Here is a 25,852-nt window from a genome sequence, read left to right as displayed (position 1 = left end):
AATTAATATGCATTGATATTTCAATTACTATAACCATACCAATCAGTTGTTCAAAATAACAATAAATAATTAATATGCACTGATATTTCGATTACTCTAAACATACCAATCAGTTGTTTCAAACAATGATAACAACAATAACTTCAAACCAACCGTTTAGTCTCAAGAAATTGTGGCTCGAAACACCGATCCACCCAACCTTGAATCACCTTTGATTCCCCCCGACCTATGATGATCTTTCCAAGTTTCAATAACCTCTACTAATCTCAATAATGTCTTTTTAACATTAGTTTCCTCTAAGATTTTTCCTTGGCGGTGTCTTGCCTTCTGGGGGTCTTTGTTCCCCTTCACCTAGGGTTTTCTTTAGTTTTTCCTAAAAAAAAGCCTGCTTTTATTTCATGCAATGCTTTTCTCGGTCCTTATCTCCCACCAAGTATGTAAATAAAGTTATCTATATATTTTTGTTTTAGGAATTTTAACTCGACTTTGATTTACTTCATATTCAGGCAAGAATCATTTACTCTGATGTCTCTACCTCCACAACTTCTAGTAAAAAAAGAACATCGAAAATATTCTTTATTTATTTACATCACTATTCTCTGTTATTAGTACATCATAACTCATTGTGAAACATACTAATAGTAAATATATAAAAAAAACACAACTACTTTTACCATAATGAGGATCTTACATCTTCCCCCTCTTAAAACTAACACTGTCCTCGGTGTTTATTAACCTTTTTCCTATCACTAAAATAGTGTTGGGTATGATTCCTTCATAATGTCTACTCTTTCCTAGGTTGCCCCCTCAGGTGTAAAGTGCCTCCACTGCACCTTAACCTGAGCGATAGCTCGATTCCGGAGCACGATTTCCTTCTGCTCCAGGACGCAAAGTGGCTCGGGAAAAAATCTCCTTTGGGTTCCACCTGGAACATATTCCAATCAATTATGTGAGAATTGTCATGTACATATTTTTTCAGTAAGGACACATGAAATACATTATCAATTTAACATGGGCAGATAGAACCAATTGATATGCTATTGGACCCACTCGGTCCACAATTTCAAACGACCTGCAGAACCATGGTGCTAATTTAGCATATCTTCCTTTCTTGAGAGTACTCTTCTGAGGTTTAACTCTCAGATATACATGCTCTCCAACCTAAAATTCTATGTGAGTCCTCTTTTTGTTTGCATAGCTCTTTTGTTGATCTGCGGTTGTTTTAATGTTATGTTGAATTTTCCATACCGTCCGCTCCATTTCCTGCAAAACCTCTTGCCAAAGAATCAACCTATCCTCAGGTTGGCTCCAACTGAGCGGTGTATGGCATTTCATGCCATATAGAGCTTCAAAGGGGCTCATCTTAATGGACGTTTGATAGATGTTGTTGTAGGGAAACTCAGCTAGATGCAAAATCTTCCCACTTCGCAGGCCTATCTATGACATACATCTGGAGCCGATCCTCCACAATCTGATTAGTCCTTTCAGTTTGTCCACCCGTCTGTGTATGGTATGCAGTATTGAAGTTCAATTTACTTCCAAATCTCCAAAATAGTGCCTTCCATAATTTGGAGGTAAATTTCACGTCCCTGTATGAAATTATTATTTTTGGTATGCCATGCGGTTTGAAAATGTCTTTCATGAAAATATTTTCAATTTGCGTTGTCCCAAGGTAGATTGTAGTGGTATAAAAAGTGCTTCTTTTGTCAGTTTGTCTACCACTACCATAATCAATTCGTGTTGTACTTAGTTCTTGGCAACCTTGTTATGAAATTCATGGAGATCACCTCCCATTTCCATTTTCAAATGGGTAGTGAATTTAATAATCCCGTTGGGTGTTGGTGTTCCACATTCACTTGTTGACACTCGAGGAATTTCGCCAAATAATCTGCTACCTCCTTTTTCATACTTGGCCAAAAAAATTGCTTTCTCAAGGTTGTTATCATTTTCTGGTATCCCGGGTGAAAAGCATATGGTCTCGTATGATGTTAATCCAAAATCATTTGTTCCAGTGTTGCCACATTGGGAATATACAACTTGTCCTCGTAAGTAATTAATCCTTTATGGTTTAAAGAATACCCTGAGCTCCCTTCTTTTTGTATTTTTCTCTACGTTTCTTGATACTTAGAGTCTTGTTACACCGCTAGTTTCACTTGCTCCTCAAAATTTGTCTTTATGTTGTTCCTTGCACTTGACACCAAAAAATGGGCATGCCTACTTAGTGCATCAACAATCTTATTCTCTTTTCCCTTAATATGCTTAATTTCAAATTCAAATTCGCTAAGGAATACTAACCATCTGGCTTTCCTTGCATTTAGATAAGGTTGACTAAAGAAGTACTTTAAACTGATATGGTCAGTTACTAAAACAAATTTCTTCCCTAGTAAATAATGCCTCCACATTTTCAAGGCATGTATTACAGCTGCTAGTTCCAGGTCATACACTGCATAATTTTTATTTTTATTTTTTTTATATTTTTTATATTTATATTTATATTTATATATATATATATATATATATTTTATTATTTTTATTTATTTATTTTATTTTTATTTATTTTATTTTTTTTCATTCAGTTTCCTTGACTCATATGCTAAAACTACATTATCTTGCAATAGCACACCTCCTAATCCTTCTAAACAAGCATCCCTACACACTGTAAATTCCCTATTTGGATCTACTATTTTTAAAATAGGAGTTGTTATCAGCGTTTGTTTTAACTTGTTGAAACTCTCTTGGCATTTGTTGATCCATTCAAACTTTACTCCCTTCTTCTACAAGGAGGTGATGGGGTAAACTAGTTTTGAAAACCCTTCTACATATATTCAGTTGTATGCAACAATCCTCATAAAGGAGCGAACCATTGATACATCTTTTGGTATTGGCCAATTGATAATGGCTTTAACATTCTCGGGATCCACTAACAATACTTCTTTGGAGGTAATATGTCCCAAATACTGAATTCTGGTTTTGTAAAACTCACACTTACTGCTCTTCGCATACAATTAATGTTCTCTTAATGTCTGTGTAGTATACCTAGGGGGGATATTATGGGGTACAACAGGAAGTACCCAAGGGAATAATGTAATAATGTGATGGATCATAGTTAATAAATAAAGTGGTTAACCCAAATCATGTAAGGACCCCAAGTAGTTAGCAATAATGTGATAAGTCCATTATATTAGATATATGGTATTGAAAGACCCATGGTATTGTATGTATGAAGCCTATATAGAGGCTAGAGACTCCCCATTGGGAGAGGTGAAGGATTATTGTATTGACAAACATATGGCTTGTGGAGTGTTCTCCTTCCTTAAAAAATAGTTGTATGGTGTTGCCCTACCTCAAGGGTTTGATCAATAAAGAAACATTTTCATGTTATATTATTGGATCGATCTTGTTATTTTTTGACATATTTTTGACCTGAAAATATATGAAAATGGAAATATGCCCAATATTGCAATTAAACCCAAGAGCCAATACAAGAGAGAAATAGATAAACTTAAGATCTTTATTAATATCAAACCCTTAAGGTAGGGTAACACCATAAAATCACTCCTTAAGGAAGGAGAACACTCCACAAGCCATATGCTTGCCAATACAAAAATCCTTGGTATATCTCCATGGGGAGTCTCTAGCCTCTATATAGGCTTCATACATACAATATCCTGAGTCATTACCATTGGTCTTTCAATACCATGTATCTAATAAAATGGACTTATCACATTATTCCTAACTACTTGTAGTCCCTTACATGATGTGGGTTAACCACTTTATTTATTAACAATGGCCCATCACATGATTACATTATTTCCTTGGGTACCTCGCTCTGTACCCCATAATATCCCACCTAGGTATACTACATTATATATATCTAATTTTATATATAGTTATATTATAATTAAATAGTTAAATGTACATGTTAAATGTTATGTTATCATCTTTTATATATATGTGTGTGTGTTATATTATGAACTATACAATTATATATATTAGGTATGTAGTTATATTATATATAATTTTATGTTTTGTTATATAGTCGTGATATATATATATATATATATATATATATATATATATATATATATATATATATATAATTTAGTTAAATAACACAATTTTGTTTTTTTGGATTGTGAACTATGATATTTTATTTAAGTAGTTAGTTTTTAAAACTTATGCGTACTATATTTATTATTAAAAGAATTAATATAAATTTAAAATAATAAAATGAAATAAATTTTCTTATTTGATAAATAGAGATTTACCATGAACAAATATATTTATCATGAATAAATTTTCTTATTTGATAAATAGAGATTCACCATGAGCAAATATATTCATCAAGTCAATCTCAAGCTCTTAATTAATTAATTAATTAATTATAGTTTGATTGTTTTATATTTTGGAGAATGCATTTTAAATAACAAAAAGTCAGAGTTTATTGAAAATTTATTTTACTAAATTCCTAAAATACTATATTTATTATTAAAAGAATATTTTAAATATAAATTTAAAATAATAAAATGAAATAAATTTTCTAATTTGATAAATAGAGATTCACCATGAACAAATATATTCATTATGTCAATCTCAAACTCTTAATTTATTTATTATTGATTATAGTTTGGTTGTTTTCTGTTTTGGAGTTTTTTTTGGGTATATTTTCAGATGAATTTGTTCAAAATTTAAAATACATTTAAAATAAGAAAAAATCAGAATTTATTGAAAACTTGTTTCACTAAATTCTTAACAAAAAACTTTAAAACCTAATATAATTAGAAAATAAAGTTTTTACAATTAAAAAAAATCATAATAAACATGTTACCATTGTAAGTAAGAAAAAAATTAAAAACTTAAATTATAGTTCTTTTGGTGGTTTTGAAGTGTTTTCTTGGTGGTTTTTTGTGGTTTTCTAAGTTGTCTTTTATTGTTTTGAAGGTTTTTTTTGTGGTTGTTTATGGTTTTCATGGTGTTTTTCATCGTTTTTATACGATAAGTTTTTTTTTTCAAATTAATTTATTTAATTTTGCAAGAAAAATTAAATAAAAAAGACAAAAATAATAGGAAACCTACCTTGGCTTGAGCCTCTGGGACGTTGGTGGGGTTGTTGGGGAGGTTGGTTGGGTTGCTCCATGGCTGAATCCCTTGGTCGAGCCCTAGAAGTTTCGTTCGAGCTCTCGTTTTTATCGCGGTCTGCTAAAAAATGACTTGTATCACAACCATGCCTTTTAATACGAAATAGAGGCTTAATCAAGCCCTAAAGCTCGATTGAGTTGTAATGCTCAATTAAGCTCCTATTGTCGGGTTAAATAGAAGCTCGATCAAGGCTTTGTTTTTAACCCTCGATCGAGCTAGTTTTTTAGTGCTCAAGGAGCTTGATCGAGCATTTAAAGTCACTCAATCAAACTCTTTATTTTCACCTAAACGTGTCCTCCCCTGCCAAAAAGTGTAACCCAACTCCATGTTTTTACCCCTCACTCAACAAGTAACCAAGATTGACAAAGGCACTCATTCTTATAGAGTGATTGGGCCAACCACAGAAAGGCACCTACTCTTCTAAGCAACTGGGCCTTAATAACCATTCTTTCTAAACTAAGAGAATGTTTTCTTTCAACAATAATCTAGGCCAAACGTCTAACCCTATTGTTATCTCATTAATGCTCCCTCTTACTGAGAAAATTTATCTTAACATGTTCAAGTTTTCCCTGAAGTACATATACTTCATTCACGGCAAAGACTTGTCAAAGGCCTATCACATCTTTAGCCATTAAATATAATTTAAAGATAATACTTAAAGACATACCTCAAAAATTGAGAATTAAACTACTCCCTCTAAGTCCAAAGCTTCTTTTAAATTCAAGGTTCTTTCTTGATCCGAAGCTCTCTCTGAATCCATAGCCCTTTCAAGATTCAAAGCTCCCTCTGAATTTGGGACTCGTTACAGACTTTGTTTTGATATTATAACTTCTTCTAAACTAGGAAGTCTTCAACATGTACCCACAATATTCTTCAAGGAGATCACAAAATAATAGTTACAATCAAGTAATGAAAATAAATTAAGAGACTAGTTTTATTAAAGAAATCAATAATAGTAAAAGAAGAGAGATAAAACACTTATCTTTTATGAACAACAACTCCCTCTTGATCTTGTACTTCTCAACGTCATTGATCTAGACATCATTAGGGTTTTTCTTCATTTCAACAACTCATCCTAAGGTTTTGTCCAAAACCCTAGGCATTCTCTTATCAAGCCTTTTTAGGTTCACAAACCCTAGAAATCAAAACCCTCATTGCACATGGAAGAACTCAATCTAGGGTTTTTATCCAAAATCCCTAAAGTCAATTATAAACAAGCCATGATTCTTATTAGGGTTTTTCTCACAAATCCCAAAGTCAAACCTAAATATATTTTTACACAAGGGATATATCATACTCAGGTTTTCAGAAAACCCCTTTAACCGTAAACCTTATCCTGTTCCATAGTATAAATCTTTGACATCAGAACCTTCTGTTTTGGCCTTCTTTGTTGGTTCATCAATGTCAACAATAACAACGTGATCTCTTTCTCTTTTAATATTGTCATTCAATCTCTTAAGACATTGGTTTCTATAATGACCAAATTTGTGACAATGGAAACATTGAACCTTTGATAAATTTATCTTCCTTTGTTGAGAAGGATTTTTACTTGAGCCTTTATTTTAAAAACCAAGTTTCTTACTTCCTCCTTACTATTGTAAGGTCAAATTGAACATCATACCCTCGTGTAGTTATCAAGAAGCAACGTTTCTCATGACCTCACATAAAACATGTCTCAGAGTTCACATATGGAAGACATTATCACATATTATGAAGCCATAACATTTTACACAACTAGCTTCAGGAATCTTGACCCTACTATGTCTCGGCATAGTCACTCAATAAGAGATTATTTTGCAAGCCACTAGGTCTCGACCTATTATACATAGTCATCAATTTCAGATGCCTTACCTTGCGAATAAAAAATGCTCGTCATTACGAAGGTTCTTCACTTGATCATATTGCTAGACCATAATTTCCTCAAGCTTTTCAGACTTACACTAGTGATGACAAGTCCTTGTCATCCTTTTTCAGAGATTTCACACTCAGATAGCAACTTAGATGCCACTAATTGAATAGGTTTCCATAGAGACTATCTTCAATTCTTTGTATGAACAAGCGCCATAGTCCCTTTTTCCTTCACATGAGAAAGTGACACAGAGCTTCACATGTATGTCACATTATTTTAAAAGGTACAAGACTATATATATATATTATGTTACAAAGGAGTTCGGACTCAAGTTCATACTTTATATAACTCAAATGCCTTACTACTTGAGACATAGTTCTTATCTACATAGATAAACCACAATTCCTTAACTCGCATAGTCCCACAAATATTCGATCTCAGATATCATGACATTTCATAAAATAAGGTGTTTTTATGTCCACTAGTTTTAATGTAAACGAGGTGCCATATATAATACATAGGAGTTCCATAGAACTCAACCTAGGTTGCAGAGTTATAAAACCAAAGGGGCATGTTGCATATTGTCTTAGCATCACATTGTTCCACAGGGATTTAGCGTCTTTGTTTCCCTACTCGATGTTCAAGAATTTTTGGAGATTAGATGAGCCATAGACATCACACTTATTACATAGATAAGTTGCCTCAAAATTCGGATCATAACTTCAAGTTTTGGACCCCTTCCACAAATTTTATAGATTTCAAATTAAACTCAAAACAATGCTCAGATCTTTGGACCTAACTTTGATCTCATCTTGTATCTTGATCTGACATTAAGACTGCCTTGTAACCTTTGCTCTTGTCCTTACCATAACTCTGATACCATGTTAGAATTCCAATGAAAAAGTGAATTCATTAACATGATAATTACTTGTGAGCATTATTATAGTTCTTTTTTCTTAGTTTGTTAATCTTCTCCATCAAGTAATTACCATTAGATACAAGACATTAAGATCATAGTGTACAAGAGAAAAAGAACAAAAGAGATTAAGCTAGAGGCCAGGGTAAAACCCCACCAAGGGGGGAACCCATCAATCCTTTCCTCATAGAGTCAAGAGAAATCCAAGTCAAATACATACAGTCTAGTAACTAGTTCCTTCCATTACCAAGTTAACCCTCCATTTGACAATAACATAGCTCATGTACCACAGGAATCATAGTGCTTCAGAGGCTCGAATTTCACAGAGATAAAAGACACACCAATTCGCTTATCATCACAAAAGACTATCACAAAAGGTCCAAACTGTCACATGAGTAGAGTCATAGAAGGCCCAAATTATCATAGATATCTTCCACATATATCTTTGTATCTTACCAAGACGGGTGCTCCTCAAACTGCTCGCTTTTCTTCGTAAGATATATACCACAGATCCAAGTTCTTACCATATAACCTAATTGAATCCTTCTTTCCACAAAGGTTTGAGTCTCATCACAAAATATCCACAAAATCCCTTGCCCAATGGATGAGCACACTGGCCAATATATAGTTGTTTCCATGTCTGAAAGGGTGCCCCATATGGCTGAGCTGACCTGTCTCCAAGGAGGGTCGACTTGGCATCTAGGAAGATAAATAATATTCATAAAAAATCATTTTTTTCTTTTCTTTCAAATGTCCAAATGGAACATGTACAAAATCATTTTTCCTTTGATATATAAATTATTTTCCAATCATGATGATGGGGCATATTGTTGGAAATACTGGGTGGGGTTGGGGGGGGGGGGGAGAGAATCAATATTTCACTCTTTTTCTCCAATTGGTTAGATTAGTTACTAAAATATTCAGAGCATAAACCAAAACATAAAACATCATCACATCAAATGAACAATACACAAACATTTTCATCTCAATCAAGTGTTGCATTATGTATGGTTACATATACATTTTACCAATCGAGCTAGAAGGAAGTATAAAACTCCCCAAGTCTAAGGTGTTCACAAATCAAGTCCGCAAGAGTCTTCAACCTCCCTTACAATCAACCACTGCACCTATTGCTACCACAACCACTAGTTAGCAAAACTACAACCATTGTCCAATGTTTCACTTTTGTTGATGTCTCTACTGCTACCATTCTCACTACCTATGATGATATTACCATTCTTACTACTTATGTTGTTGCTACCACTCTCACTGTCTCTACTATTGCTACCACTCTCACTTCCTCTATTGTTGCTACCACTCTCACTACCTTTGTTATTGTTATCTCTCCACAATTTTTGTTGCTTTTATCAACCTGTTAGTATAACACCTTTTCTCACTGCTTACTACACTTGACTACCATACTTACTCCACACTTCTCAACATCTACATCTTCATATAAATCTGCTCCTGAAACGACATCATTATTCTAACCATATGTTCACTGTTGATAAGAATATTTCTCAAACTCAAAAAGAAAAATGTTCTGAGCAAGAACCATTTCAAAATGTTGACTCTTTTTCTATAACTGATCTTGTTGGAGTTGTGACTCCAATTGGAGAAAGTCAATCTTCTCATGTTCATTTTGTAAACAACTTAGAATGTTGGAGACGCCGATGTTGTTGATATTGAATGTATCATGGATATTAGAGTGTATCAAAGTATTCACTAACTAATACATTATTAGTTCGAGCCAATTTCTCATTCTCAAGAAAAGGTAAAACAATGAAGAAAATATACCCACTTGTACTCAACACATCAAGAAGAAGAGAAGAGGCCATGTATCAAACACATTGATTTTATTGCAAAAAAATGACCTTCCAGCTACAATGAATTTGATTGAAAGACCATTATTGCACTAATAGCACTTCTTAGAATCTATTATAGAAGATTAACTCTGCCTATAAAATAAACATTGGCGTTGTTGCATAATCCTAGTCAATACAAAGTAATAGAAAATATGGTGTTGGCTTGTTTCACGGATTGTCTCACTGGAAACACTGCCACATTGGGCAACCTATATATACGTGCATGAACAATATAAAAATAACAAAACACAATACAAATACACACCATAAAATGCATATGATTATACTAAGAAAATTCAGATATCATAGGGAAATATAGTCTTCAATAGCTTAGCTATGAATATCACTCCAAGTGTAGCTTTAAGAGCCTCATTGTAGCAATTTACACATTGCAAGTCATTAGGTGTTGAAACATCATGATTGTGTCAGAAACTTATACTTCATGTTTCCTTTTATGCTTCAAGCAGTACCAAAAGAAAGAAACTATCTCTCCTTTGTAGAGTATAGTGCTATCAATTCAACAATTGAATGCAACCAGCTTGCCCAATTGCCTTTAATGAGGCCAAGCTATGTAAGGAGGAAAATGGAAATGAGCTGAGAATACAAATTCAGATGTAGTTAAAAAACACTAGTGCTTTGATGGACTTTGTTGGTGGTTCTAATTTGAATCAAATATTAAAGAATTGGAAAAGACTCTATTGCAACAACTATAGTTTTACATGTTCACCAAGCTTTCATTTGGAAGGTACGTCAAACAAGAATTATTGACACTCCTTCAAGCACTCTATGCTATTTCCATAGCTATAGTCATATCTCAACCCATTTTCATTGTCATCATTGGTATTATGTGGCATGTATTGATATATATCCTGGAAGTAAGTTCCCATAGTACAATACTTGTAATTATTGAGACTAACCTTCAAAACACATTTAAGTGAAGACCTAATCGCAGACTTGTCTAACCCTTCGTTCCTAGAAAGAGGAACTAGGTAAAAGTCAGGACATTGCCACTAGGAATTAACTCTCCTCGTGATCGTATTCAATCAAGTTGAGTTTCTTTTGGTGTTTTCGTCTCTCATTTTGGGAAAGAACGAGAGGCACCCATACTTTCACTCATCTTAGTTGACCTCATACACTCAAAATTCTATAATTTTTATTTATGCTTGCATGCCTAGATACACTAAGTTTGCTTGCTTCTTCAACATGCTTGTTTATTGCTTTTTCTTTTACCAAGTCTACTTTTGGCTTCTTCCTTTACTAGGTCTATTAGATGCTTCTACTTTCATTGGGTTACTTCCTGCTTCTTCCTTCACCAAGTCTACTTATCCCAAATCTTGTTAACATTTAAGGATCATGTTATGCCTTTATGGTTTGTTAACAAACTATGCAGCAATTTGTTCACTCCTATGGTGAATCACAAGACATTCAACGACTCGATATGCTAGTTCTGAGATCGCTTTTGCTACTGATTAATGATTTAATCTCATCCAATTTACTAAAATTGCTTTACTATGACTCGCATTAGATCTAAATCATGGTTTTTTGCATGGATGGTCCTATACAATTATCTCGCTCTATATTTTGAAGGTTTGTGGCATCAGTAATAAATATGGTCATGTTACATAGTGACTCATATGGCTTAGCATGATCATTGGCACATAATGGTTTATGAAGCATATCGACCATGAAATTTCAATGGATGTTACTATGTTTAAAAAAAAAAAAAATGTTATATACATAGAAGGACACACTCGGCTAGGAAGTTGACCCGAAATTTGGATCTAAAGAAAGCCTTGAGTGTATTACCTTGACTGAGACTTGTTAACATGGTAATGAAATGTCAACAACTTTTTTTAAATTCCAGTAAAGGCATAAAACCTTTAATAGCGACCATGGGAAATGTTTTTGAGATGATAGTACAACTATGATTGTAAGAATTTGATGACAATATTGTATGGCTTGACAATTATAAATAATGGTTGATGGACAACAAACAATATGATGAGCATAATATCTATAAGGTCAACTTGAAAATGTTTAGGGTTGGATGACAATTGCAGAAAGGGACGCAATGTCTCCCTGTGGCTCCGACTTGAAAGGCGGAAGGATAACTATGATACTCTATGGCTTAAGTTGACAGAATGAAAACCTAAAGTATCTTAAATGGATTGAAAATATCTATATGGATTGTATCTGAGTGAGAAGGGAAAAAATTCTAAGGCATATGTGTTGAAGAATTGAAGGACCAAATCTTTGGAAGACATGGTAAGAGGTATGTGTAATTTTTATCTGCATTCCATGTTATAAGATTGTGATAATAGTCATAGAGAGGGCCTATAAAGTCTGTATGGTTTTGCAGTCTAGGGTTTGCAAGTTGGTATTTAGGGTTTCTAAACCCTATATTGAATTAACCCTATAAATGAAAATCCTAATCCTAACTATTTGTTCCCTCTAAAGAAACCCTAGCTCTTAACATCTAGGGTTTTCAAATTTAATTTTGAAAGGATAATCTAAGATAAGTGTTTGAATTGAATAAATCCTAAGGATTGAAATCAAAACCATGGAGTTGTTGTTTCTGCTAAAAACGCTAATAAGGGTTAGATCAAGAATCATAGGGTTTGTAACTCAAACCCTAGAATTATATCATCTAATAAACCATCGAAACCCTAGATTAACATAATTAACATCATGCTTTTGTCCTTGTATGTTTTGCTTGGTTGTACTTGCTAGAATTGTAGGCACAAAATTATGGAACCAAGATGAGAAGGATGGAATAACAAAGCATAGCAGCACTCATGCTAGTTGATGACTCCTTGAAAATAATGATCATGATGGAAAGAGTGAACTGTAAGGACCCTAATGGACATGATGTTGAAGCTTCCAGCTAATGAATTCTTTAATGATTGAAAGATGAAGTCAAACATTGTTGCAATATGAAGATAGAACATGCAAAGGAATGTTGAATTCAGAGGGAGAAAGTAGTAAAATTTGACAAAACACTCTGACTAGAGGATGTTATAACTTGACTAACTCCGATATTGATGACCTACTTATGATATCACTTGGTTGCATGGTAGAACATATTGCAAAAGCATGTGACGAGGTTGGAAGGAGAATTCGTTTGATTATATCGATCATCATTAGATATGGTCTCCTGAAGAAAGAACGAACGTTGACAATGACAAGGAAGAAGAAATTGTAGCTTGTGTACTAGTTTGTTCCATGGACACTTTGATTGAAACGTCAAAAGCATGTAGAAGAATTTTTATACAATATGTGAAAGGATTTTGATCTCAAAGGAATCAAGTAAGTAGAATCTGATATCTTGAAAAAAGTGTTAAATTGTAGCAAGTAAAGGCTTCATTTGAATTTCCACATCAGCAGGATGACTTGAGTTTTGATTAAGAGTGACGTGGCCAAGTCACTTACTTAAGTCAGTAAATTTGAGTTTGTGGGAAATAAGTAGAGTTGTGCATGAGTCTATTGCTAAGATCTAGCAATCTTGTGGAGTTATAGTTAGTGAAACTCAGTTATCTGAGTTTTAGTCATGAATATAGTCAATAGGAGTTCAATTGAGTAGTTGTAATTGTTGTTAACTCACTAATCTCTCAGTTAACTAGTCAATTTACTAAATATAGCCCTAGTCATGCATAGAATTCGAATTGCCTAGTTGAGGTGGAGGAAAAGGCACATTGTAATTATCAATTGTATGCTAGTTGAGTGTACAAATTTTTCATTGGAGAAAGCAATCAATTCCTTCAGGATTTGCGCAAGGAAATTGGGAATTATCCTATTTTTTAGGGGCCAATTTCCCCACGGATTGTGCAAGAAAATAGGAGGAAGGTTGAGGGTTATTTTGGCTAGGTGTTGGTCAGAGCGGGTCAGAGAGAAGGATATTAGTATTGCAGTGTAGGTAGTGCTTCAAGGATTGAAGCTATCATTGTAATAGATCCATATTCTCATCTAATTTAATGCAAAACAAAGGACGGGTTTTTCCCAGTTGGGTTCCCTAGAAAAAATATTGTGTTCATTGTGATTGAGTGGTTGCATGTTATTGCATGTGTTTCTATGTATGTTTTCCTTTCCGAAAATTGAGTAGAAGAAATATGTGTCTAAATGTTTTCAGTCAGAATTCATTAGCAATTGCAAATTTCAAGCTATTTCTATATGGTATCAGAGTTTCGAAATACTACATAGAAACTAGGTTCCAGATCTTCTCTCATAAAAATTTCGACTTGCAAAGTTCTTGGAGGAGATTTTCTTTAGTACAAGAAAAATGTATTTCAATGGCTTGAGGCTTGAGTATGCATTGGAGGGAACCACGATTTTTTGTGCTTGGAAAGACATGATGGAAGTTGTCATGGATGACAATGGAGTGCTAGAATACACAACAACTAGTATTCCAAAACCAACAGCATCAAATGCATAAGCACTTGCTCAGTGGAAGAAAGACATAACAAAATCCAAGAGATTATTCTGGAGGGTATCAAAGATCATGTGGTTTCGAATTTGAATGGAAAAGAGATTTATTTTGCAATATCGAAAAATCTCACAAATCCCCATAGCATTAGTGATGCCAGTAAATTAGCATTGGGAGACAAGCTCAACAAATTCGAATGGGTAAAAATGAAATTGTTTTTCAACAATTATCCAGATTCACTCAGGTTCAAGGTAAACTTGGAGTAGGAGAAAATGTATCATCATTTGAACTTGTGAGCTTAGCACTCATTGGCATTCCAAAATCCTGGCATGGGTATCAGGATTCAGTTAATGCAAGAGACAAGCTAGCATATTGGGAAAGACTTTGGTCTGATTTGGTGCAGGAGGAGAGCAGAAGAAACACTAGAGATGGTGTCACATCTAAATATGAGAAATAAAAATTTGCTCTAGAAGGAAAAGGAAGTAAGGCCCAAGGCAGGGCAGAATCCAGCCAAAACCATAGCAAGAATAAAGAGCTCAGTAAAATTAAATGTTTTCACTGCCATGAATATGGACACTATGCAACCTAAAGTCCGCAAAAGAAATCCGGTGGGAATTCTGCAGTAACGGCAGGAGGTGATGATCTCACATCACAACTCGAGTTGGTTTCCACCCTCATTACATGCATGGCAAGTACTGTACATGGAAGTGTATGGTACTTAGATTCTGGTGCTTCATTTCATATGACAGGAAATAAGGATTTCTTCAGTAGCCTGGAGGAGAAGGACCTATAATTACACATAGAACTTGGAGATGATGGAAGGTATAGTACCAAAGGGATTGACATTGTCACCTTTAAGAGGGAGTCAGGCTCCCATCTTCACCTAAAGAATGTAATGTATACATTTGGTCAGAAGAAAAAGTTATCTTTTGTAGTTGTACTTGAAGACAATGGTTATGATGTGGTGTTTGGTAAGGGAAAGCTTATCTGAAGCATGTTGCTACTGGAAAAGTAAAACAAATTGGTGTTCGGGTTAAAAATCTCTACAAGCTAGAGGTGGATGCATGTGTTGCATTAAGCAGCAAGGCAGAACATGTTCAGGGCCAAGATGTTGGAGAGCTCTGGCATAGGCGCATGGGACACCTACACCATGGAGCTTTGAAAATAATGCAACAGATCACCATTGGGCTTCCAAAATGCACCCTTGATCAACATGATGTTTGCACTCTTGGAAAACATGTTAAATCCTCCTTCCAGGGACGAGATAGTAGAGTTCGAGCCATCTTGGATCGAGTTCACTCAAATGTGTGTGGACCATTTTCTACAGCCTCATATGCAAAGAATAGGTATTATGTGACTTTTGTAGATGATTTTTCCCATAAATGTTGGCTCCATTTCATGAATAAGAAAGATGAATTTTATTCAAAGTTTGTTGAATTCAAAGCCTTAGTTGATAATGGGACTACATAGAAAATTAAATCCTTGAGAAGTGATAATGGAGGAGAGTATGTGTCTAATTCCTTCAAAGAGTTATGTGCCAAGGAGGGTATTAAAAGGGAGTTGACTACACCTCACAACCCATAGCAAAATGGGGTGGCATAGAAGAAAAATAGAAGCATTGTAGGGGTTGCAAGAGCTATGTTGCATGATCAAGGACTACCACTATACTTGTGGGAAGAAGAATGCAATACAGTTGTTTATTTACATAACATGATCCCTCACAAAATACTTAGAATGATCACACCTGGAGTGGCTTTCTCTAGGAGGAATTCAAATGTATCCCACTTTCGCATTTTTGAATCTATGGTCTATTGTCATGTTTCCAAGGATAGTAGGAAAGAGTTGGAGCCTACTATAGAGGGGGGTATTTGTAGGATACACAAAGGCACCTCATATTTACCGAGTGTACATGCCTTCACTCAGGATGACTGTGATGAGGAGAGTTGTTAGATTTGATGAGGAGAATGCCATGAGAAGATCTCTAGAGTGAGAGTTGAGCATTCCACCAGAGGAGGAGCTTTTAGCTCCAAAGGAGGAGCCCCAATCAGATCCACAAGATGTTGTGGAGTAGCCACAAGTGGAGGAGCAAAGAGAAGCTCGAATGGTGGCACCCACTCACACAGAGCCTTCTAGAGAAGGGAGAAAGAGAAACAGTGAGGCAGATAGGTTGGTGCAAGATGCATAAGAGCATATTGGGGCTCCTAGTTCCTTATGCAGACAAAGGATATCACCAGACAGATATACTAGATATATGGAACTCATGACAAAACTGATTGATTTTGAGCCTTCTTCATTTGATGAGGCATTTTCCCAGCAGGTGTGGGTAGATGCCATGGTGGAGGAGCATGACTCCATCATGAAGAATGATGCATGGGAGGTTGTGCCTAAACTTGAGGGAAAATATGTTATTGGCTCCAAGTGTGTGTATAAGGTGAAACATGTAGATGATGGGCAGTGTTGAGAAGTATAAGGCCATATTTGTGGCCAAAGGCTTCTCACAAGTAGAGGGAGTTGATTATGAGGAGACATTTTCCCTTGTGGCAAGATATTCTTCTATCAAGACCATACTAGCATTGGCAGCACAGTTTGGGTGGAAGATCCACCAAATGGATGTTAAGGCTACCTTCTTCAATGGAGTGGTTGAGGAAGAGATCTACATTGAGGAGCCTGAGGGATTTGAGACATTTGATAGGGAGACACACGTGTGTAGACTCAGGAGCCTCTATGGTACCACGCAGGCACCCCGTGCCTGGTACACTTGCATAGATTCTCATCTCAGTGGATTGGGATTCACTAAGAGTGAAGCAAATGCCAATATCTTCTACATTTTGGTAGATGGCAATTCACTCATCTCAATCATGTATGTATATGTTTTGATACTGACAGGAGATGAGAGGTTGATCTAGTCTTGCAAGGAGGACCTTGCAAGAGAATTTGAGATGAAGGATATGGCTTTAATGCACTACTTCCTTGATTTGGAGGTGTAGCAGGGAGATGGAGAGTTATTTGTTGGTCAAGGGAAGTACACCTATGAAATACTTCATAGATTCCATATACAAGACTGCAATCCCATTAAAACTCCTCTAGCAACTAACTGGAGGAAAGAAGATAGTTCTACAGGATAGGTAGTAAATGGAACTACGTACAGTTGGTGGGGTCCTTGATGTACTTGGTGAACATAAGGCCTGATGTTTGTTTTGCAATTAATCAACTTATTCAGTCTATGGTGCATCCTACCAAGATTCACAGGAAGGCAGAAAAACATGTTCTCATATACCTCATAGGCACAGTGTATTTTGGTTTATGGTACAGGAGGACTGATGGTGTGAAATTTCAAGGCTCCACGGATGCAGGTTGGGCAAGATGTCCATTAGACAGAAAGATCACATCGGGAGTTATCTTCAGTGTTGGGTCAGCAGTAGTTTCTTGGTCCAACAAGAAACATATATCTGTAGCACTCAACTCCACAAGGGCCGAGTATATGGCTGCTAGTTACACAATATGCGAGGCTATTTGGATGAGGAAGATCCTGGTTGGTCTCTTCAGTTAGGGAATGGATCCTAAATTGGTTCACTGCGATAATCAAAGTAGTATCAAACTCTCTGAAAATCTAGTTTTACATGATAGGTCCAAGCATATAAACATCAGGTACCATCACCTAAGAGATTGTGTGCAGAGGAGGATTATCATGTTACAACCCATTCCCACAAAGGAGCAGGATGCAAACATTTTGACAAAGGCTTTGTCAAGAGGCAAGTTCGAGTTCCATAGGAGAAGGATTGGGGTGGTAAAGAACCCTTTTCTTGCTAAGGAGTGTTAAGTTGTACCAAGAAAAGGCTTCATTTGACTTGTGCCTTAGTCAAATGGAAAAAATATGAATTTCCACATCAGTAGTGTTATCACAATTTTAGTCAATTATTTTAAAGCGCCGACAGTTTCAATGTCAGCATCGATTTGTAATAAACAGGGTTAAAACATTGACAGATAGAATATCAACATTATTTTAAGTTTTGAAAAATAAAAATGCACTAACATTCAAAGTAGCTGCACATATTTGTAAAAATGGTCAGTTAAAACTCTAACAATTGGAGTATCAATGCCAAAGGAAAAATTCAAATTTTGTTTTGTGTCCAAATAATGTGCTGATGGAGCGCACATCAACAGATGAAAAATCATTTATCAAGCGAGCACTGACAAGTTAGATGGTGATGTGACGTGATGGGTTTTTGGGTTTTATCGCCGAGAGGTAATGTTCGGTTAAAAAGTCATGATTGCACGTTAATATTTTTTGTAATCACCTGTCAGGTTCGTTATATGATGTATTAGTTGCCACATTGTGAAATAATTTACTTCATATGGTAAAACTCGTATAATGCATGATTAAGTTGTTGTATATTTTACACCAAAAGAGGACATTTTGTTAACTCGGAAACCCTGGATTGAATCGCAATGTTGCTTCTAGTGCTACTATTTGACGATGAGAGCTATGGGAAAGAGCGAAAAAATACATAGAGGTGAGCCCAAAGCACCCGACCTAGTTGAAGTCTATCCAGAGATTCAGCAATGTTTCGGGAAGCGGGGTGGGAATAATTCTTCTCTCGTTGTATAGGTTATCACAATGGAGTTTCCAAAGCTTTCGTGGGGGGATTCAATGGTCAGCAGGTTAGTGATCTTGTTTCTTGTCACAAAGGAGGTACTTGTAGAAGCCACAGGCCTACCTGCAGATGGAGAAAGAGCCTTCAAGGGTCATGTTTTGGTCGGAATTGATGTGCCATTTTTCTTAAAGGATGAGTTTAAGGAGAGGATTTGGCGCTCAGAAATTTAGAGGTCCTGATTGAAGGACGAGTGGCATTGTATCCTGTGTATTACCCAATCTTACTTCACATGTGAAGGATGCTACAATCGGGTGAATCTCTACCATTTCTAGTTCCTAGCTCACATAGCAGGTCAATTAAGGATGAACACTCCCTATTTTCTGTTAGAGAGTTTGAAGCATATGTCTGCTAGGGTTAGGGCAAGACCAAATGCATCTACTCATTTCATATATCATAAAGGTCTGATTAAACTATTGATTGAAAGCCACTTGAGAAAGGTAGGGAGGACTTGGGAACATTTTCTGTTTTGGGGAGGGTTTGAACTTCAAACTGTAAAACCAAAAAGGGGCAGAAAGAAAGGAAGAAAAAGAAAGCTAAACAACCCCAAAACCTAGAACAGGGGACCTCATCTATGCAAACAAGGAGTCAACAAAAAGTAGAATCGGTTCCTCCTTCAGTTCACAAAAAATAAAAAGAAGACCCTTCTCCCACTGTACCTCTACCTGCAGAAACATAAGTCAACAAACAAACAAAGAAGGGCAAGGGAAAAATGATTGAGCCTGAAACAGAGTAGACACAAGTTGACAAAGAACCCACCTTACCAGAAATGTTCAAAGGTGGAAAGAGACCATGCACAAGACCGTGGAATAAGCTAAGATTGAACATCAAACTGAAGCAGAACCCTAAGTTGGCAAAAGAAGTCATCGATGTAGACAAAACCCCTCATAAGGACTTAATTATAAACAAGGAGGAGTCCACAAGCTCAAAGAAACCCAAGAATACCAAAGGCTCAAGGAAAGGGGTTACTACAGAGGCCTAGAGGACTAAGAAACCAAGAAAAAGTAATGTAGACATTCTACTGGAGGTAGCTAGCACACTCAGGTAGTTATTTTCAGAGCTCATGTTTTATTACCTACATTTCAGATAGAATTTTGATTGAAGGTTGATAACTAGCATGTCAACGATTTGAATTGTGAAATTTCGATAAACGCTGACAATTTCAGGGTCGGTGCAACTTTGTATCGATTTTTATAAAAGTGTTGACAACCATCCCATCATAGATCCTGGCCATTATCCAGTTTTGAAAGAGCATCAGTGGATTAGTCAACATTGGTAGATCAAAAAATCCCAAAAGGAGGAGCAACATCATTAGTGGATTGGTCAACGTTGGCAGAACAAAAAATCCAAAAAGGAGAAGCAACATCATCAGTGGATTGGTCAATGTTGGCAAATAAAAAAATCCCAAAAGGAGGAGCAACATAACAAATTCCATTTTTAGCATGGGGATGAGGCACAAATTCCAAGAAACTAGGCAAAATATCAATCAATGATTTTTACCACAGTTTCTATCCGATATTTTAGCATACAAATATAAATATTTCTGAGTTTATGTATTATATTCGTGTATTAGATATGCATGCTTTATGTTTAGCAATTTGTAATTAAGAACATATGAGAAACCTGATTTTTAGTTTGTAATTTTTCCTATAAAGACAAGCTCTTTAGAATGAAGAAGGGTTGGTTTTTTATTAGACTTATTATGCACTGTATATTTCTGAAAGTTTAATGAAAATATTGATTTTTCAATAGAGATTCTTGTGTTGGGAAATTTGGATATGTGTTCTCTTGTTTCTGTTTTCCTTTCTATGTTGTCATATGTATGCTCTTATATGACTGATAAGAGTGAATGAACATAATTCATATGCATTATGATTTGTTTATGTTTTCAGTCATCTATATATCTTTGACTTGTGTTTTGTAGAATTCATCCTTGCGATTCTCTTATAAGTATATTGTTACCCTCATATTTTGCATTCCATCTCATCCGTTTAAAGTCTTAAAGTATATCAGCTACCCTACCTCTGTGAGTGTTTGATTTCTTTTATTGTTAAGCCAAATATTTGACTCCATGCCAATGGAATTCTATCAAACCCTACCACCTTTTTAAAAGCCTTGTTACAACAGATCTAGTTATTGTTTTAAGTACATAACCAGTCATATTGATTGAGTTATAGAAGGGATCCACCTTCGAAATTGAAAGGGCTAGCTTTCAGTTCAAAAGCAGTTAGAGGCTACCTTAGATTTTTCCCACGCAACCAAGGTTTTTTCTAAGTGATAACAAGCAAGATGACTTGAGTTGCAATTAGCAGGAGTGACATGGCCAAGTCACTTAGTTAAGTCAGCAAATTTGAGTTTGTGGGAAAGAAGTAGAGTTGTGCATGAGTTGATTGCTAAGATCTAGCAATCTAGTGGAGTTATAGTTAGTGAAACTTAGTTATCTAAGCTCTAGTCATGAATAGAGTCAGTAGGAGTTCAATTTAGTAGTTGTAATTGTTGTTAACTCACTGATCTCTTAGTGAACTAGTCAATTTACTAAATATAACCTTAGGCATGCATGGAATTCAAATTGCCTAGTTGAGGTGGAGGAAAATGCACATTGTAATTATCAATTGTGTACTAGTTGAGTGTACAAGTTTTTCATTGGAGCAGGTGATCAATTCCTTCAGGATTTGCGCAAGGAAATAGGGAATTCTCCTATTTTTAGGGGCTAATTTCCTCAAGGATTGCACAAAGAAATGGGAGGAAGATTAAGGCCTAATTTGGCTAAGTGTTGCTCAGAGCAGGTCAGAGAGAAGGAGATTAGTATTGTAGTGCAGGTGGTGCTTCAAGGATTGAAGTTGTCATTGTAATAGATCCATATTCTCATCTAATTTAATGAAAAATAGAGGAGGGGTTTTTCCTAGTTGGGTTCCCTAGTAAAAATACTGTGTTCATTGTGATTGAATGGTTGCATGTTATTGCATGTGTTTCTATTGTATGTTTTCCTTTCCGCAGATTGAGTAGAAGAAATTTGTGTCTATTGTTTTTAGTCTAAATTCATTAGCAGTTGCAAATTTTGAGCTATTTCTACAAAAAGGCCATCATGTTGAGGTAATCATTATATTGATGTTTTGGTATTGGTTATCTGGTTGGTATATGTTTTTTCTACTTGGAAGAATGTTGCAAAAAATGCATAATGTTTGTTAATGCAAGTCCATCTACAACTGTTTGTTTTTTGGACTCAATTCAACGCATTCATGAATTGAGTAGATGGCTTTGGTAATCTGTTGTCATTCTGACAAACACCCTCCAAAATTTTGCTTACACATGAATTTTGGAGCCTACTTATGACCTCATGAGCTATCACCTCAAGTTGTTCATGGTCACTTTGTGATTGGTTGATACTCTTCTTTTGAGATCCTAATTGTCGAAGATGCTTGCTTACACATGCATAGTTCTTGATGTATTCATAAGCGCACCTTTCCTATGCAAGCTCAGGAATCAATGTCTACATATGATAACAAGCATTGCATAGTCCTTAAGGATAATTCTTGCATATTCCTTGGAATTAGCATCTGTGCAATCTCTAAAAACAATGCTTGCGCAGTCTCCAGAAACAGTGACTACACAATTCTTAGCGATATTGATTGTGTAATTCCCAGTGGTAGGCATTGCACAGCTCCTAGGTATTGCACAGTTTCTGATGACAATGTTTGTGTTATCGATAAGAATAGTAATTGTGAAATCCATGTCGACAATCAGTGTGCAAGCTCAATTGACAATCTCTTTGACTCCTAATTACAATTGTATCGTCATTCTAGTGAGTTTTCTCAACTGTGGCTTTTGCGCACTTTTGCTTTCATAAGTGTCTCTTTAGCTTTCATGACCATCATTTTGCTAGCATTCACTTTGTCGCTTTTTCTTTTTCTTCTCGCTAGCATGTGTCACTTTCACTTTCTTTAGATTTTGCAAGTTTCATTTCACTTTTTCTTATTGTGATATCACTATTTTAGGACTTGTTTATAGAGTCTTGCCTCACTAATCCCACATAACCATTTTTGGAGCTTTCACTGTCTCTGCAACTTGTTGATATTTCCCCCTCTTGGAACTGCGCACTATGTAGTCCTAAGCCACAGTGAAGCATCCACTACCTCTTGAAATTGCACATTGCGTTATCCTAGAGAAAAATCTCCCTCAACTACACATTAAGCAACCTTGAAATATAAACCATCACTTCGGCTGCCTAACTTTGTAAAATGCACAATTTATAGTTCCCCTTGCCCTGGATTGTTCATTGCACACCTACAGTGAGGAGTAGAGCCTCCTTGTGTCACTATCTTTCCCAACTACGCAGTCCACCAAGCCTCTTCTTTAGCTATTGTGCATTATGCAATTTCAGTCTGAAACCATTCCTCCTTGTCCCTTTAAGTTTCCCAAGTATGTAGTCTCTTCATTAAGTGGGCCTCCTACTGCACGTTTCGTAGTTCCAACCAACATTGGATCATCTCTGGGTCACTGAAGTGCTCAACTACGCAATTTATTGAGCCCGCCTCTCAATCACTATGCACTGTGCAGTTACAGTGACTAGTCTTACTCCTCTTGCCAACTCAAACCCATCGTTGCACAATCCCTTGTCCTGGATTCCTCCATATTGCGCATTATGCAATTTCAATGGATAGTGAAGCCTTCCTTGAGTCCCTGTGATGCCCAACTGCAAAATCCCTATCTATACCTCTTTCAGCACTCCTCATTACACATTTTCAATCAGCAAGCTTAGTACCTTTCCTCCCGGACTCCCTCACTGTGCAAGAGGACTTGTCATTCCCTCCTTCACGACGCATTGTGCAGTTCCAATTGGTAGTGAGGCATCCCTCAGTTCCTATAGCCCTCAACTACGCAATTATTAATCCCCTGCTCTGATAGCGCTTGTATGTTTCCTCATCATAGTCAATATCTTCCATGAGCAAGCAGAGGTAGAATATGTGGTTTTTGGAACAATGTTGGCTTGTCATGAGTGGCCTCCATCTGCAGGTATTATCATTTCAACATGACAGGGCGGTGCTTAAGAGAGGTCATCAAGGAGAGACTACAAGATCAGTGGTTGTCATTGATGTTAACCCAAGCACCACTAGGGGCTACCAAGATCTTGCATGGGAATTTTGACTTGACAACTTACTCTATTCTAAGTCAATGATCTTCTAGATGGATTCTACTCGTCGATATGTTTCCGCTGATATATGGGATGCCATGTAATTCTTCACGATTTAAGAGATATTCGTGTTTGAAGTTAGTAACCCAGTTAGTGGGCTAAAACCCTATGGGGTTGTGGCATAGCATTCATAATGGTTATGGTCATTGAATAGTAAATAGTTAATAATGTTTTTTTTTCCTAAAATCCCTCTGACGTTCACTTGTTGAGGACCCTCTCAACTCAAGACTTTCATATAAATAGTGACCCTCACATCCTTCTCTAGTAGGGGTTTCGTGTCTTCAAACAGGTCATCGTGGCATTTTCACTATAATTTTTATTTTTATTTTATTTATTTATTTTTAAATTAAAACCCATATGAGACGAAATATTGATGAACCTCGTGACTGAATTTCAGATCTTGGTTTGCTATATTTTCGGAGATATGATTTGAGGAAGTTAGGGTTTTTGCAGGCTCTTGAATTCCATGCCAAACATGCGACGTTGCGAAAATCATCATAACTTTTTCTCTGAGCATTGGATTCCAATTTCGTAAATAGTGACAGAAAGAGGATGGACTGTAGTTTGTTGGTTATCATTTTCAGGGCCGAAGGTTGCAACAGTGACATGTGGCACTTCGTACAAGTTAGCTCTATTGAACCAGGCTATAATCAGGTCATCGTGGGAGATTTGGCATAACTCTTTTTTGAATAATCCAATATTAATCAGACCTGTGGGGTTGGAAAGAAAACTCAAAGGGTTATCATAGGACGAAATTTCAAACCCTGGTGATCCAAAATTACAAAGATACAACATATTCAATATCGAGCTCGTAGAAGGCAAGAAAAAGCATGCATTCAAGGATCACTGTAGCAAGGACCACATATCAACAGTTAAGGGTAAGTTTCCTACAACAAGGTATCTATGATTAGTGCTTACATTTGAATTTTGAGTATCATCTCTGACATATGTTTTTGCAGGACAACGTAAGTACATACAGGGTCTCGATTATATCTTTATGTCTCTATATGTCATGGCAAGTTTTGATACCACATTTCGGATGTCCTATTCTTGATACTACACATTTGATGCTACATATTCTTCATGTTACACCAAGTCCGCTAAATCTATTTGATGTTGTAAGTTCATGTTACTTGTCTTGTCATAGTTGATAGAATAGTCTCTGTTGTTGTACATAGAACATGGTCCATCACAAGTCTAGGGTCTGTCATCAGTATTTGTTGTATATATCTTTAGGTCAGTTTTTGATATAGTCTTGCATAGAGTCCAGGCCTATATCAAGAGTGGGAGTCTTTGTCTACTACTGCAACAAGTCAACAACAAAAGTGACAAGCACACTTCAGGTACACATTGTAATTTTAATTTGTATTTATTTAGTATTATGCACTTATATGTGTTTTGCAGGCAGAGGTAAGTTGAAGGGTATTTTGTTTCATTTTGGGATTGGTTTCACTGGGAAAATTTTGCATGCAAGTAAAAGAAGATCAAGTCCAACTTCAAGCAAGAATTCAAGAGCAGAAGTATCAAATCAAAGGAAGCATTGCAGTGATACATCTTTTGAAGACATGACAACCATCTGTATATTGTGAAGTGTCAAATCCGAGAGTCATCATTGTAAAGTTGTAAAAGAGTCATTCGTAAAAGTGTCATCATTGGAAGAGGCATTATTGTAAAAGAGTTAATATGCCTAGAGTCGAAAAGGCATTATTTGGAGGTATATGAGTCTCTATTGGGATGATGTCATGGTTGGGTTGTAGGTCATAGTGTGATTGGGTGTTCGGACAAAATCATTGTAAACCATATTGTATCGTGGATCGTTG

This window comes from Pinus tabuliformis, chromosome 1_1 (assembly GCF_031772625.1).
Source record: "Pinus tabuliformis cultivar Carrire ecotype Pingquan chromosome 1_1, CPIR1, whole genome shotgun sequence".
NCBI classification, from domain to species: domain Eukaryota; kingdom Viridiplantae; phylum Streptophyta; class Pinopsida; order Pinales; family Pinaceae; genus Pinus; species Pinus tabuliformis.
This window is presented reverse-complemented; position numbering follows the sequence as displayed.